Raw genomic sequence first — 16053 nt, forward strand, 5'->3', positions numbered from 1 at the left:
GTGAAGCAAAAAGCAAAAATCGGGGGTGACCATAGGATTGCAGACCCTACTCTCCTACAGTGTGTGCCACTTGTCACTTTGAAAAAGGCACTTTGGAATGCGTTGATGGTAATTAACGTTTCCAAAATGCACAGTTCGCATTTAGGAAAGGCTTTACGCATCCCCTTTAGGGTCCCTAAATGTATTCACAATTTAGGTAATCACAGAAAATTTGATTACATAATTTGCAAATTCAATGCCTTTGATGCATCAGGAAAGGCCCTTTTGCCCTTGCGATGTAGAGTGCATTAGCATAGAGTGCAGTGACGTAGAGTAGTGTGGCGTAGAGTGGTGCAGAGTAGATTGCAGTTGCGTAGAGTGCAGTAGCATAAAGTAGACTTTCAGAATAGAGTGCAGCAATATAGAGAGAAGTTGTGCAGGGTAGACTGCAGTGGTGAACAGGAGAGTGTCCTAGAGTGCAGAGGCATAGAGTAGAATGGTGTAGAGTGCAGTGGTGTGGAGGGCAGTGGTGCAAAATAGATCAGAGTGATGAGGAGTGATACAGAGTTGACTAGCATAAAGTGCATTAGCATAGAATGCAGTAGAATGGCGTAGTGTTGAGTGGTGAAGAGTAGAGTGCCGAGGGATAGAGTACAGCCGTACAGAGTGCAGTGGCATAAAGTGCAGTGGCATTGAGTAGAGCGGTGTAGAGAGCAGTGGTGCAGAATAGAACAGAGTGGCATAGAGTGCATTGACGTAGAGCGCAGTGGTGTAGAGGAGGCTAGCCTGGAGTGGGGTAGCATGCAGGGGCATAGCATGTCCTGGCATGAAATGCAATGGCGTAGAGTACAGTGGTGCAGAGCAGAGTAGCGTTGAGTTCAGTGGCAGAGAGTTCCGTCTTGCAGAGTAGAGTGTCATAGAGTGCAGTGTTGTAGAGTGCAGTGGTGTAGAGTGGTGCAGAGTAGAGTGGTGTAGAGAGCAGTGGCATAGAGTACAGTAATGCAGAGTAGAATAGAGTGCAGTGACATAGAGTACAATGGTGTAGAGTGGCGCAGTGTACAGTGGCAAAGAGTGTTGCAAAATAGAGCACAGTGGGGTAGAGTGCAGTGGTGCAGAGTAGCTGGCGTAGAGTGTAGTGGCATAGAGTGGATTGGTTTTGAGTGAAATGGTGTTGAGTGCATTGGCATAGAGTGCAGTGGTTTAAAGTGCCATTGAGCATAGTGGCATAGAGTGGTGTAGAGTAGAGTGGCATGGAGTGGCGCAGCATTGAGTGCAGAGGCATAGAGTGCAGAGGCACAGAGTGCAGTGGTTTAGAGTGCAGTGGTACAGAGTAGATTGTTTCAGAGTAGAGTTAAGTGACATAGACTAGAGTGGTACAGGGTAGAGTAGAGTGGAGCAGAGTAGAGTGAGTGGCATAGAGTGCAGGTGCACACATCAGATTGTTTCAGAGTAGAATGAAGTGGCATAGAATGTAGTGGTGCAGGGTAGAGTGTAGTGGTGCTGGGTAGAGTGCAGTGACATAAAGTGGTAGCGTATAGTGCAGTGGTGCAGAGTAGAGTGGTGCATAGAGCTCAGTGGCAGTGTTGTAGAGTAGAGTGTCATAGAGAGCAATGGTGTAGATCATTAGAGTGCAGTGGCACAGAGTGGGCCAGAGTAGAGTGGTGCAGAGTAGAGTGGTGCAGAGGGCAGTGGTGTAGGGTACAGTGTTGCAGAGTAGTGTGGCATAGAGAGGAGTGACGTAGAGTGGACTGGTGCAGATTAGAGTGGAGTGGCTTGGACTGGACTGGTGTAAATTGCAATGGCAAATAGCGTATAGTAGAGTGGGGTAGAGTGCACTGGCATAGAGTAGAGTGATGCCAAGTACAGTGGAGAGGCTTAGAGTGCAGTGTCATAGAGTGCAGTGTTTCACAGTAGATTAGAGTGGCCTAGAGTGTAGTGGCGTAAAGTGCATTGGTGTAGAGTGCATTGGTGTGGAGTACAGTAGAGTAGAGTAGAGTGGTGCAGAGTAGAGTGCAGTGGGGCAGAGCAGAGTGGTGCAGAGTAGAGTGGCATAGAGCTCAGTGGCGGAGATCTCAGTGTTGCAGAGTATAGGGTTGTAGAGTGCTGTGGTGTAGAGAAGTGTGTCATAGAGTGCAGTGGCATAGAGTAGGGTGGTGCAGAACAAAGGGGTTCAGAGAACAGTGGCATAGAGTATAATGGTACAGAGAAGATAAGAGTGGCGTAGAGTGCAGTGACGTAGAGTGCAATGGTGTTGAGTGGCAAGTGTGCAGTGTCGTGGCATAGAATATAGTAGCATAGAGTTTTGCAGAGTAGAGTTTAGTGGCTTATAATGCAGTGGTGCACAGGGGTTGGCATAGAGTGCAGTGTCATAGAGTGCATTGGTTTTAAGTAAAGTGGTGTTGAATGCATTGGTGTAGAGTGGAATGGTTTAGAGTAGAATGGCGTAGAGTGCAGTGGCGTAGAGTAGAGTGGTTCAGAGTAGAGTAGAGTGGCGTAGAGTGGTGCAGCAAAGAGTGAAGTGGTGTAGAGGGCAGAGGCGTGGAGTGCAGGGCATAGAGTGCAATGGCACAGAGTGCCATGGCATGGAGTGCAGTGGTGTAGAGTAGATTGTTTCAGAGTAAAGTGCAGTGGTGTTGAGTGGTGGAGAGTAGAGTGGAGTGGTGCAGTACAGTATGCAGTGGCATAGAGTAGTGGTGTAGAGTGCAGTTGCATAGAGTAGAGTGGTGTAGAGTGCAGTGGCATACAGTAGAGTGTTTCAGAGTAAAGTGAATTGGCATAAAGTGGAATGGTAGGGTTGAGTGCCTTGGCTTAGAGTGCAGTGTTGTAGATTAGAGCAGCTTAGAGTGGAGGGGTGCATAGTGGAGCGGAGTGGAGCGGAGTGGAATGGTCTCGACTGAAGTGGATTGGCAAGTGGCAAAGAGTGCAGTTGTGCATAGTAGAGTGGGGTAGAGTGCACTGGCATGGAGTAGAGTGGAGCAGAGTAGAGAGGCATAGAGTGCAGTGGTGTAGAGTGCAGTGGAGTGTCAGAGTGTAGTGGTGTACAGCGGTATACAGTGCATTGGCGTAGAGTGCAGCAGAGTGGCATAGAGTAGAGTAGTGCAGGGTAGAGTGCAGTGTTGCAGAGTAGAGTGATGTAGAGTTGTTTAGTGGCAGAGAGTGCAATGTTGCAGAGTAGAGTGTCATAGAATGCACTGGTGTAGAGTAGAGTGGCGTAGAGTGCATTAGTATAGAGTGCAGTGGCATAGAGTAGTGCAGAGTGAATTGACATAGTATATAATGGCATAGAGTGCAGTGGCATATAGTGTAATTGTGTAAATTGTTGCAAAGTATAGTGGTATAGAGTGCAGTAATGCAGAGTAAATTGGCCTAGAGAGCATTGGCGCAGAGTGGTGCCGATTGGAGTGAAGTGGCGCAGAGTAAAATGGGGCAGAGTAGAGTGGTGTCTAGTTCAGTGGTGAAGAGTTCAGTGACAGAGGGAGCAGTGTTGCAGAGAAGAGTGTTATAGAGTGCACTTGCGTGGAGTAGAGTGGCGTAGAGTGCATTGGTGTAGAGTACAGTCTCATAGAGTGATGTAGTGTGAAGTGATGTAGAGTGCGATAGTGTAGAGTAGAGTGGGGTGGGGTAGAGAGCAGTGGCATAGAGCACTGCAGAGTAGACTATAGTGGCATACAGTGCAGTGGCGCAGGGTAGATTGGTGTAGAGTGTAGAGGCATAGTCTGTTGGTTTTGAGCAAAGTGGTGCAGAGTGCAATGGCTTTCGGTGCACTAGCGTAGGATCCAGCGGCGCAGGGTCAACTGCAGTAGAATAGAGTGCAGTGTCATAGACTGCAGTGGTGCAGAGTAGAGTGGATTAGTGGACTGGCTTAGAGTGCAGTGGCATAGAATAGAGCAATGGAGAGAGGCGTAGAGTGTAGTGGCATACAGGGCTTTGGCATAAAGTGCAGTAGAGTGAATAGAGTGCTTCACTTCTGTGACACAGTGGCGGTGTAAACTATGCGGCACATTGCGCCTTTATTTACATTGTGACGCATCTAGGGAGATGTGTCACTTTGTAAAGCCCTGCGCCACATGAAACCTGCCTTAGGTTTCATGTGGGCGTTCCGACGCAGTGTGGGCATTCCATCACAGGAACGCCTCGTAAAAGTGATGCAGTGAAATCTACAAGATTTCACTGAGTCACTTTTACATCCATGCTGCGTCAATACCCTGCGCCTGCTTGAAGCAGTTGTAAGGAGTGACACAGCATGTTAGGCGTAGGGCGCCCCTGATCATTGCTGGAGCCATGTCGCACTTGCGACAGGACTCCAGCAATGCACCGCCCGTACGCTACAGGATGTGACACGCATCGCCCTATCCTTGCGCAACGGTGCGACAGGGAGGAAATTGCGTATCGCATCTGTTCTGGCGCATCCCTGCTGATTTGCAGAGATGTGCCAGAACTCGTATATCTGCCCCTCAGTCCTTGTGTCTGACAGTCCTTTTTTTTTAACTTTTTTTTTTGTGTCCTCATTTGCCAAACCCTCGTTCCAAGAAACAGCCAACCACCTACTTGTCCTTAGGAAAGAGACCAGAATATGATCCTTTCCCGCACCCGCACAGACGTACCAGATTGGCGGGAGGTAGTTTCAAGAAGTTCTTACTCCATCAAGGCATATTCCAGCCTATTGGACCAGGTTCATTATCGTATTCGGGCGGGACCCCAAACTGAACCATGGATTGTAGGGGCATAATCGCATAATCATCGGACCCAGGGGGGGAAAAAAAAAACGGAAGCCCTAATAGTTATTCATCTCCACTGAACCAGCAGATTCCAAAAGGCAAGGTTCCGAGTACTGCAGGATCTGGCCGCATCCCGCCTTGATGTTTCGTAGAGGGATAACAACCAACCTGCATGTGTTGGTGCTTTGGAGTCGACCCAAAATTTACATATCTGCCGTCTCGCCAGGAGGATTGCATAGAACAGGAAGGTCCTTGCCAACCCAGTAATGTTATCATCCAGACCAAATATAATTAATGGCAAACTGAGGGATATCAATATTTTGAGAATTGATTCCAAGGTAGATTTAACTTCTTCCCAAAATGCGTTGATACTGGGGCAATCCCAAAACATGTGAATATCAGAAGCTGCTGGGAGGTGTCACTTGTTACAGCACTTTCCTGGCTGGAATTTAGATAGCCTTAAGGGAGAAAGGTATGCTCGATGCACTGTAAACAGGTGGTTACGCCACAACCAAGCTGGCTTAACAGCTTTGCACAGGAGAGTGAAAGATCTTATCCATAGGTCCTCACCCTGTGCCCCCATGTCACTTACCCACAACTCCATCGGGAGATTAAATTCGCCATCTGCCTCCTCCAGAATGGTCCAGTACCAGAAGGCTACTTCCTTACCCCCGTTTGCCTTTCTACCAGATGTTTTTCCAGAAAGGAACTCCTCCCAACTTGAACGTTTTTCCTAATCTGCTCCCGGGACCAGCTGACTAATTGTATATATTTGAATCTCGATAGGGCTGGTCCGACCCTCTCATGGAGCACCTCCCATTCTACCAATGAACCTCCTGCCAGCAACTCTCCCCATCTAAGGATCCCTGCCTCTAGTAAGGGGACTGCAAGACTATCCTTTAGGCAGAGGGGAAGCCCCGGGGAATCCCAAATTGGGGCGAGATTGGAAAAATATGCCAACCCAACTCTAGCTTTTATTTGCACCCAAACTTTCGCCAGTGATTGTAAGATCTTTAACCTCACCTTTTTGAAGAACCTCTGGTCTCCAAACTTAAATAAAAATCCGTCAAGTGGAAGGTTCGCCCCAATTAACATGGACTTAACATTATCCCGTTCGAGGAGCTAACTGGAGTTTTCAGCAACATCCTTGAGTGGGACAGCTGGAATGCCCAATCGTAATATTGTAGGTCAGGCAATGCAAGCCCTCCCTTTTCCCTCCTCCTCCTTTATTTTTTCATGCCAACCTTACTGCTTTATAGCTCCAAATAAAAGAGTTGATTTCCTGCTGACATTTTTGGAGCTGTTTGGAGTCAAACGCTAGTGGGATGGAATTAAAGATAAACGTAAATTTGGGGAGGATGGACATTTTCACTAGATTTATTTTCCCAGCACAGTCAGAGGGAGGAAGGACCAAGATTTTAATAGTGCCTTACAGTCACGAAAGACCCGGTCTAAATTGGTCTGAGCTAAAATGCCGATATCATGGGTGATCTTAACTCCCAAGTAGCGGATTGAAGGGGTCACTGCTAGATGTGAATTATCTATGTTCCAAGTCATAAGCTCGGTTTCCCCGCATTAATTTCATACCCCGAGACCCGCCCGAATTCCTCCGCCCTCTTTACAACCATGGGGAAAGCCTGAACCGGGTCGGTGGTGTAGATAAGAATGTCATCGGCGTAGAGTCCTACCCTCTTTGCCCATCCTCCAAATTCAAAAGAGGGAATGCTAGGCTCATCTCTCAGGATTTGGACGAAGGGTTCAATATATATGTTAAATAGGAGGGTGGAAAGCGGGCAGCCCTGTCTAGTAACCCTCATGATTTGAAAGGGCTCGGTGCAGGTACCATTGACCAAAAGACTAGCCCTGGGGTCTCTATATAAAAGATTGGTGGCTCGACAGAACTTGGACCCAAGTTGGAACTTACTCATTACCGCGGCCAGATAGGGCCAGTTGACCTATCAAATGCTTTAGTAGCATCTAGGGTCATAATGGCCAAGGGGAGTGTGAAGGTTGAAGCGATATCAATCACACCAACCAGGTCGTGAGTGAGGTCTGCTAACTGGCGCCCCCGTATATATCCCTTCTGATCTTGATGAATGATTGTGCCGATCTCGCTCCCAAGCCGTGCCGACAAAATGGCGGCGAAGATCTTGTAATCATCGTTTAGGAACGAAATCGGCCGATAGGACCCACAGTCAGCTGGGTCCTTGCCCGGTTTCAGGATCAGCACAATAGTTACCTCACCCCACGACTCGGGTGGCACCGCACCGTTCAATAAGATGTCATTAAACAGGACAGTCAAAACTGGGATAATGGCAGGGCCCAAGGCACACTACAGCTCCCCAGAAAGACCATCTGGCCCGGCAGCCTTCCCCCGCTTCAGTTGTCTGATAGCGTTACTGACTTCTGCCTCTGATATTTCCTTGCCCAGGCGGTCGCTTTGTTCTAAAGAAAGAGTAGGAAGTCCAACCTTCTCTAACCACACATCCCTAGCCATTGGGTCTTCCATAGTCTCGTCTTTATAGATGTTCTGGAAAAACTCCTGGAAGGCATTTACTATATCGATATTTGAGGTCCTGGCTGTAGCTGCCCCCTCCACTCTCACTTCCTTGATATACTTTTTGGCCTGATCTGATTTAATTTTCCAGGCTAACACCTTGCCTGTGGCCTCGCCGTACTCAAAGTGTGAGAGCTTGCTAGCCTCCCACCTCTTTCTGTCTGACAGTCCTTGTGTTACGGAGCATTGTAAATCCTGGCATTCTTCCCTCTTTAGAGTTTAATCAAAAAGAGACTAGCTAAAGTTACGGGGGGGAAGGATTAACAAAATTTAATTTTTAAATTTAAGTGACTCAGTTATGTTTCGTCAGGGGGTAGTGGCACCTGGTAGGTGTGCTCATGAAGCCCTCACCCACCAACTTAGTTGGTGGCATGCTTTATCATCGGGCCCACCCAGTGACACCTAACGTGTCCCGGGTGTGCTTCGACGCCTGATTACAGCGGAGCAGGTATGTCGCTGAGTGTGCGGTGAAGGGTGTTATGAATGTGAGTTTAAAACGGCTTGGCGGAGGTCCCAGTACCCGAAGGTGAATTAAACTTTAATACCTGGGCCACCGTCAGCGGTTAAAAATAAGGCTGTTGGATGTTAGAGGCGAGTTACGACCTCCCACATCCTTAGATGAGTCAACATGTTTCAGCCAGTGCCTTATGAATATGCTGGCTTTCTTCAGGACAGATTAAAATGTGTGTGTAATTAAACTAGTGGGTGTGTGATTCAGACTATGTGTCTACACACCCTAAAGTGTTTATCTATGTGTGAGAGGGGGGATTCCCTTCTCAAAACACGCTAGTTTTAAGGAGTTTTTGCTTCAAGGTTTTGAAGTGGCAAGGGGTTGGCCAGCATTTCTGGCCAGAGCCTGCTTTGGACCTGTAGTGCCTCCTTCGCAGAACTCTTTGTCATGATCATAGACCTTCAGCAATTTCTAATCAGGGCAACCTCGCCCTCAGAGTCCAGCAAATCCTTATTCTTGACTACTAAATAAGAGCTTACCCTCCCACAGTAGACACTCTCTGTCATGGCTTTGCATGTCACTTGCCCTCAATTGTGGGTACAGTGAATCCCTTACCCTCCCACAGTAGACACTCTCTGTCATGGCTTTGCATGTCACTTGCCCTCAATTGTGGGTACAGTGAATTAGGTTATACAAAAAAAACACAAGTTCACACATTATAAGGTAAAGCAGACCAAGCTGAACTGGCTCAATGTTCTTAACAAGCACAGATCTCATGCAACTCAGATGTAGGTTGATGAATTCCCATTTCAGATAAGTGTGGTTATCAACCAATCAATCAATCAATCAGGATACTTGTAAAGCGCACTACTTACCCACCAGGGTCTCAAGGCGCTGAGAGAGGGGGGTTGCTGCTACTGCTCGAAGAGCCAGCTCGAAGAGCCAGGTCTTGAGGAGTCCTCGGAAATGAGCAGGTCTAGGGTCTGCCGTAGCTGGGTCGGAAGGGTGTTTCAGGTCTTGGCAGCGAGGAAGGAGAAGGATCTGCCACTGTAGGTCGTTTGTTGGATGCGGGGGACGGTGGCGAGGGCGAGGCTGTCGGAGCGGAGCTGGCGGGTGGGGGTGTAGAAGCTGAGTCTGCTGTTCAGGTAGGCTGGTCTGGTGTTGTTGAGTGCTTTGTGTGCGTGGGTGAGGAGCTTGAAGGTGATCCTCTTGGAGACGGGGAGCCAGTGTAGGTTTCTTAGGTGGGGGGGTGATTTGGCTGCGACGATGGATGTTGAGGATCAGGCGGGCAGAGGTGTTTTGGATGCTTTGCAATCGTTGTAGGTGTTTGGTTGGGATTCCTGCGTAGAGTGCGTTGCCGTAGTCCAGCCTGCTGCTGACGAGGGCTTGGGTCACCGTTCTTCTGGTTCCGGTCGTGATCCACTTGTAGATCCTGCGGAGCATGCGGAGGGTGTTGTAGCAAAAGGAGGAGATGGCGTTGACCTGTTTTGACATAGAGAGGGAGGAGTCGAGGATGAATCCTAGGTTGCAAGCGTGGTCCGTGGGTGTCGGTGCTGTTCCCAGTGTGGTCGGCCACCAGGAGGTGTCCCAGGCAGAGGAGGTGGGGCCGAGGATGAGGACCTCCGTCTTGTCCGAGTTCAGTTTCAGACAGCTGCTCCTCATCCACTCGGCGACGGCCTTCATTCCCTCGGGGAGGTTGGTTTTGGCGGTGTGCGGGTCCTTGGTGAGGGAGAGGATGAGCTGGGTGTCGTCGGCATAGGAGATAATGTTCAGGTCGTGCTGGCGGGCCACTTGTGCGAGGGGGGCCATGTAGACGTTGAACAGGGTTGTGCTGAGGGATGAGCCCTGGGGTACGCCGCAGATGATGTCGGTGGCTTTGGATTGGAAGGGTGGGAGGCGGACTCTTTGGGTTCTGTCGGAGAGGAAGTACGTGGTCCAGTCCAGGGCATTTCCGTGGATTACGGCTTCTTGGAGTTGTGTCCTTAGTGTGCGGTGGCAGACCACGTCGAAGGCGGCTGATAGGTCCAGGAGGATGAGGGCTGATGTTTCGCGGTTGTCTAATTGGCGCCTGATGTCGTCTATGGCGGCGATAAGAGCTGTTTCGGTGATATGGTTTCGTCTTAATCTGGACTGGGACGGGTCTAGGATGTTGTTGTCCTCGAGGCGGGCTAGTTGCATGTTGGTGATTTTCTTCTTAGAACTTCGCCGGGAAAGGGAGCAGGGAGATGGGCGGGAAGTTCGTGAGGTCGTTGGGGACTGCCTTGGGCTTCTTGAGGAGGGCATTGATTTCTTTGTGCTTCCAGCTTTCCGGGAATGTCGCTGTCTCGAAGGAGATGTTGATGATCTTCTGTAGTTGGGGTGCAATGGTTGTGTCTGCTTTGTTGAATACGTGGTGTGGGTAGGGGTTTGATGGTGATCCTGAGTGGATGGAGTTCATGACCTTGCGTGTCTCGTCGTCGTTGACGTAGGACCAGGAGGTCAGGAGGTTGGTGCCGGTGGTGTTCGGGGGGGGCGTGAAGTCTGCCGTGGTCAGGGCGGTCGGGGTGTTGAAGCTGTCGTGGATGTCAGTGATCTTGCGATGGAAGAAGGTGGTCAGTGAGTCGCACAGATCTTGCAAGGGTGGGATGTCATTGGTGTTGGCGCTGGGGTTGGAGAGTTCCTTCACTATGCTGAATAGCTCTTTTCTGTTGTGTGCGTTGTTGTCCAGGTGGGCTTTGAAGGAGGATCTCTTGGCTGTTCTGATGAGTTGGTGGTGCCTGTGTGTGGCGTCCTTGTGGGCTGAGTGGCTATCCGGTGTGCGGTCGTGTAGCCATTTCTTCTCTAGTTTCGGGCAAGTACGTTTGGAGGTCTGGAGCTCTTCGGTGAACCTGGTGGCTTTCTTGTTGGTGTGGTTGTAGGAGGGTTTCTTGAGCAGGCGAGGGTGTTGGCACAGTTTTTGATCCACTGTCTGAGGTTGCGGGCAGCGGCGTTTGGGTCGGTGGGGTCAGTGGGTGGGTTCTGGGCAAGGGTGGAGGTCAGCTGGTATTCGGTGACTTTTCTCCAGCAGCGGCGGGGTAGCTGTTGGGTGCGGTGGTGCGTGGTTGGTTTTTTGAAGATGAAATGGATGCAGCGGTGGTCGGTCCAGTGGAGTTAGGTGGGGTGGTTGAAGGCGACATGGGTGCTTGTGGAGAAAACGGGGTCAAGCATGTGGCCGGCAGCGTGGGTGGGTTCGTAAATTAGTTGTTTGATGCCGAGGTTGGTGAGGTTGGCGATCAGGGTGGCGGAGTTGGCGTTGTTGTTGTTCTCGAGGTGGAAGTTCAGGTCCCCGGGGAGGATGTAGTCCGTAGAGGCGAGTGTGTGGGTGCTGGCGAGGTTGGCGATAGAGTCGCTGAACAGGGCCTGGGGTCCGGGGGGGTCTGTAGAAAAGTGTTCCTCTGAGGGTGGTGTTGGGGTCGGTGTGGATGCGGAAGTGCAGGTGTTCGGTGGTGTTGAGGGTGTCGTCTGCGTGGGTGTGGACCTGGAGGGTGGACTTGTGGATGATGGCTAAGCCTCCTCCAGTTCCGTTGGTGCGATCCCTGTGGGTGATCTTGTAGTTGTCCGGGATGGCTATGGCGATGTTGGGTGCCAATGAGTCGTTCTACCAGGTTTCGGTCAGAAAGGCGACGTCTGGGGTGGAGGTGTCGAGCAGGTCCCAGAGCTTGACGGCGTGTTTGCGTGCGGAGCGGGTGTTGAGGAGTATGCAGCGAAGGTGGTTGGGCCCGGTCCTTGGGGGTTTGGTGGATCTGTCGCAGGTGAAATTGCAGGTGTGGCAGGAGAAGGGTCCGTGGGTGTGTTTCGGGGCGGCCTGGAAGCAGTGGTGGTCTCGGCCGGTGTTGAGAGCGCGCAGGGTGGTGGCCGCATATCGGAGTCTGGCTTCGTAGCGTGTGCGGGGTCCAGGGGTTCTGGCCCTGGGCGCGGTCCAGGCACAGATGGGCGCAAATGGGCTGGCCTCTGGCGCGCCTCGGGCACGCCAGCAGCGCAGCCGCCATTTAAAGCATGGAGGGAGGGAGGATCAGCTGGGAGGCGGGAGCAGGGTGGCAAATGAGATGCAAGGGGGCGGACTGCAGGGGAGCAGCGGCGGGAATGGGGGGGATACAGAAGGGAAAAAAAGGAGGGAGGGAGGAGGGGAAAATGCAATGGCAATGGAACAAAAAACAGGGTTAAAAAAGAAGCACAATGAAAATAAACAGGACCCAAATTTATTGGACCAGAAACAGAGAATCACTCACACCAGGGGGACAGCAGCAGTCAGCGCTGGTCAGGGGGGCAGCAGGCAAGAACTCACGTACAGAGCAGCAGCGGGGGGAGAGGCGCTGGAATACAGGTGGAGCTGTGCGGCAGGTGGGGAGCGGCCTGGCCTGAACAGGTTCAGGGGTTGCTCTCACTGCCGCGCAGCGGCCACCATTTAAGGCGTGGAGGGAGGGAGGATCAGCTGGAAGGCGAGAGCGGGTGGCGAATGGGATGCAAGGGGGTGGGCCGCAGGGGAGCAGCGGCGGGAACGGCGGGGATACAGAAGGGAAAAAGGGGGAGTGAGGGGGGAAAACGCGACGGCAATGGAGCAAACGGGATTAAAAAACAAGCACAATGAAAATAAACAGGACACAAATTTACTGGACCAGAAACAGAGACAGTGAATCACTCACATCAGGGGAACAGCAGCAGTCAGCACCGATCAGGGGGACAGCATGCAAGAACTCACACACAGAGCAGCAGTGGGGGGAGAGGCGCTGGAATACAGGTGGAGCTTTGCGGCAGGTGGGGTGCGGCCTGACCTGAACAGGGTCAGGGGTCGCTCTCACTGCCGAGCAGCAGCCGCCATTTAAGGCGTGGAGGGAGGGAGGATCAGCTGGGAGGCAGGAGCGGGGTGGCAAATGGGATGCTAGAAGGCGGGCCGCAGGGGAGCAGCGGTGGGAATGGCGGGGATACAGAAGGGAAAAAAAGGGGGAAGGAGGGGGGGAAACGCGACGGCAATGGAGCAAAAAAAAGGGTTAAAAAACAAGCACTATGAAAATAAACAGGACACAAATTTATTGGACCAGAAACAGAGACAGTGAATCACTCACACCAGGGGAAAAGCAGCAGTCAGCCCCGGTCAGGGGGACAGCAGGCAAGAACTCACGCACAGAGCAGCAGTGGGGGGAGAGGTGCTGTAATACAGGTGGAGCTGTGCGGCAGGTGGGGAGCGGCCTGGCCTGAACAGGCCGCTCCCCACGCCCCACTCTAATCCTCTTTACTCTAATAGATTCAACTCCACTCTAATACACTCAACTCCACTCCACTCAACTCTAATCTACCCCACTCTGATCTAATCCATTCCTCTCCAGTCCTCTCGAATCCACTATGATTCAGTTAACTTCAATCCACTCTGATTAACTCTAATTCACTCTAATCTAATCCAATCCCACTCCACACTAACCCACTCCACTACACTCTAATACACTCCACTCGAATCCACTCCACTGTACTCCATTCCACTTCCCTCCAATCCACTACACTCCAATCCAACCTAATCCATTCCAGCCCACTCCACTCTAATCCACTCAAATACAATCCACTCTATTCCAATCCACTCTACCCCATTCCAATCCACTCAACTCCACTCTAATCTGCTCCAGTTCAACTCATCACAATCCACTCTAATCCATGCTAGTCCACTCCTCTATAATTCAATCCACTTCACTCCAATCTACCCCAATCCATTGTAACCCACTCTACTGTAACCTAGTCTACCTTAATCTACAACACTCTAATCCACACTAATTTAATCCACTCCATTCTAAACTACTCCAGTCCACCTAATCTATACAACTCTAAACCACTCTAGTCCACTTCAATTCAAGCCACTCCATTCCAATCCATTGCACTCCAACCCACTCAATTCCACTGGATTCCAACGCACTCTACCCTACACCACTCGAATCCACTCTACTTCAGTCCATTCTACTCTAATCCACTCCACTCTGGTCCACTCCACTCTAAGACACTCCACTGTACGTCACTCTATGATACTCCACTATGACACAATATGACACTCCACGCCACTCCACTCTATGACACTCCACTGTACTATGCCACTCTACAACACTCCACTCTACAATATTCTCCTCCACTTAAGCCACTCCACTCCACTCTACAACACTCTATGACACTCCAAGCCAGTAAGGCTTAGCCATTCTAAACAGCAGCCACACTAGTGTACAACATGGCTAAAACACATTGCAAAAATCAAACAGGTGTTGCATAGTTGAGACCTATTAGCTTTTCCAATGCTTGTTTTCTCTACTGCTCTACCAGTCAATACCTAAGAGTATACTTCCCCTTCCTACATTTTCCCACTATAAATAGCTGTGCATGTTAGGTGCTGGTGATCTGACCACTCTGTGTGTGTTCTTGGCCGATTGTGTCACGAGTCCTTGGTTTCAAGCACTGTCATTCACATCTAAAAACACCTTGTAATAGACCTGTTACCTTTAACAGTTTTCTTCCCGCAGAATGATCCGTATACAGTGTCACCAGGCATGACAATTCAAGGAGATATTATATAAATCTAAAGAATTTCAAAGCTGATGAAAATCAATTTGGCTAACGGTCACCTTGACCAATGAACAGAAAGACCAATAGTCAATTTGTGGTTTAACCAAAAAAGAACATCTGGCTGACATTCTCTCCTGCACTTGCTTGGCTCTCTCTTCAGCAAACACACAACGATCCTTAAAGTCACTCTTCTTTTCCTTGATTCCCTCTTTTCTTGCCTGGTCTCGAATTGAACCGTTAAACTTGCCTCTGGTTCTCCTTGGCCACTTAAAGCAATAGGGGGAGCTAAGCAGTTGTACAATGAAGCTACATATGCATTTGGTATTACTCTCCTCTCCCATCCCCCACTAACATTTGGCACTCAAAAATGAAATATATGTGTAGCAGGTGGCTGTAGGAGTCCTCCTTGCTTTATTCTTTAGGGTGTTGTAGGCACATCACCCCTAAAGCAGACTGCGTTTCTACCATGGAAGTGTGCCTTTCTGGAACCTTTTTACAGGGCTCTACACCCTGGCAGTAACCTCACCTGTGTGAGGAAAGTAGGTGGACATCAAGAGATTAACCAGGCAGGGCACCTGCTTGAAGAGAACACAACACCTGGCCCTTTCACAGGTACACTGACAACAATCAAGGTAAGCACTGTTCCAATAAACCAAATCCGAAACGTTTATCCTAAACAAACACAGGTTTATTCCATATACAAGGAGCAACAATGTGAACTATGCTAACAAGATATCTATAAACAGCTTCCACGTCCCAACCCTGGCCTAAGCATGTGCACAGTCCAAAAGGCAGCCCTTTGCCACCTCCAGCCAGGAGTGGATTCCTGCCCAAGAGCAGGGCTCTATTTCAATGGTTTCACATGTTCCTTGATGAAAATGTTACCTATGGAGTAAGCATTTCATATTGATGGTACTCAATAGTGTATGAAAGAGATGAGGAATGAGCTTCCTTGTTTTAGGAGCTACAGAAAAAAAGCAGCAGTAATAGTTGTTGGATCTGTGCAGGATGAATGGGAAGCAGGTAATTCTTGACCTTGAGGCTGAAGACTTTTGTAGTGGCCAGCAGCCACTACAAGCCAGAGATATCAGTGACTTCATCGATTATGTAATTTAATGTGTTATGAGTGTTGAAATATGCAAGGTTATAAGCAGTGCACCTCAGAGGTGCAAGATATAGTTAGATCAGCAAACTCTAACTAGTACATTTCAGTGTTTTATTTGTTGTTTAAATGTTAGTTTTTGTATTATTTCAACACCTAACTATAACGTTCAACCTTTGTCTTTTTTCAATTAATTTCTAGGGTTGTTTTAATGTAGGCTAAAATCCCATTGCCTTACCTAACTATACCGTCACTTTAAACTTTGGTTTTTTTAGTGAATGTCTGAGGTTTTTTGTTACCTAAGATAACATATTTTTACCATAACTAATTATAACGTCACTTTAAATTTTTTTTCAGTGAATTTCTTTTTCAAATCATAATTTCCTACCTCACTTGCTGAGAACAGCTTTTGGCCATGCCAGTGCTGGCTAAGCCAGTGATACTCGGCCAGGCTGTTCATAAAAAAATAGAAATTTCCATTTGAGAAGACAACGGTGGAAGCACTCCTATTCCCAAAGAGGCACCCAACACAATTCACAAAGGGAAAGTGGTCCACCTTGGACAGATTCCACTTTGCAAATGAGTTACCACTTTCTTTACATCCCCTATCCATCTAGACCACTGCAATGCTGCTTCAATTTAGGTGAATTTGCAAAGGAAGGAATGCTCTTTCATGCCCTTTCACAATTTTAAT

At 49.4% G+C, this 16053-nt stretch overlaps 1 pseudogene; it reads right to left on the reverse strand.

The window, feature by feature from the left end:
* Positions 1-7029: 7029 nt before the first annotated feature.
* LOC147747277 (ARL14 effector protein-like) overlaps positions 7030-16053 on the reverse strand; it is a 31176-nt pseudogene continuing 22152 nt past the window's right edge.

Source organism: Lissotriton vulgaris, chromosome 1_1 (genome assembly GCF_964263255.1).
Source record: "Lissotriton vulgaris chromosome 1_1, aLisVul1.2, whole genome shotgun sequence".
NCBI lineage: Eukaryota > Metazoa > Chordata > Amphibia > Caudata > Salamandridae > Lissotriton > Lissotriton vulgaris.